General features: G+C 35.7%; 1 long non-coding RNA gene across 1 annotated transcript; it reads right to left on the bottom strand.

Moving 5' to 3' along the window:
• Positions 1-105: 105 nt before the first annotated feature.
• LOC117121267 lies at positions 106-772 on the bottom strand. The gene is made up of 2 exons (XR_004447513.1): positions 743-772; positions 106-281 (listed from the first exon to the last, which is right to left on the bottom strand). It is a non-coding gene; the product is annotated as an uncharacterized LOC117121267 (long non-coding RNA).
• Between the last annotated feature and the right edge of the window lie 175 nt (positions 773-947).

Genomic DNA, 947 nt, shown 5'->3' with positions numbered 1-947 from the left:
TGTACATGTGCCAGACTGGATTGGTTTAATTTTATATAAACGCTAAACAGAAATCAATAAGTTTATTTAAACACTCCTTTAGGCACATGAATAATTTTATTGTTAAAAAAGTACTACTGTAACATTAATCTGAATCGGGCCGGCTTTATCCATCCTTTTTCTCCATTAGGTCTTCAGGAGAATCTAAAATGGTTTACATCTGATACTGATGATTGCAATCTGAGAAACAAAATACTGGACCATTTTCTGAACACAATCCCTGCGCTGACTGCTTACTCTATCTGCAGAAAAATATAATGATAAATATATTAAACTGTATATTTAGAAAAATAGGAGATAAAATTCAATACTACGTATACAGGCTAAAGCTATCTGGCTGCAGCTAGGCCTAATTAAAAGAACAGTGGGCTAGCACCGCACCGCCGACCCCAACAAGGATGCTCAATGAAATACTACAGGCCTCTACTAGCGAGGCCTAGGCCTCTCTTGACGTTGGCTGAAGTAGAGTTACGAATGGCGTGGTATTTACCATTTATGTAGACTTGAAAGTTATTTAACTACATAACAACTAACTTAAAAGTAATATTACTCGTGGATATCGTCTCGTACATTTTTTCTACACACAATTAAGTGATATGACTTGCGTATCGGCGGTGTACCAACGTCCCCTAAACCTACGCTCCGGAAGATATTAAAATGATAATTTTTGTAACTTATGATTCGAAAATGAAGATGCACTTACGATATATGGTAAATAGATTATTTAGTATTTAGTGTCTTCCAAAAATAAAACTGGATTATACAATGTAAGTTACGGAAATAGCGATATCAAATACTGTACTACAAAACTCAGTGCACTGCGAAACAAAAAAAAAAATGTTAAAAAAATGGACGATCAAGGTTTGTTTAGCCCAGCGAAACCGGTAACCAGGAAACGTGGAGTCACA

Source organism: Anneissia japonica, unplaced genomic scaffold (genome assembly GCF_011630105.1).
Source record: "Anneissia japonica isolate Jap-2015-1 unplaced genomic scaffold, ASM1163010v1 scaffold25017_len973_cov105, whole genome shotgun sequence".
Lineage (NCBI taxonomy): Eukaryota > Metazoa > Echinodermata > Crinoidea > Comatulida > Comatulidae > Anneissia > Anneissia japonica.
The sequence above is the reverse complement of the archived record's forward strand: the minus strand, read 5'-3'. Positions and strand labels throughout refer to the sequence as shown.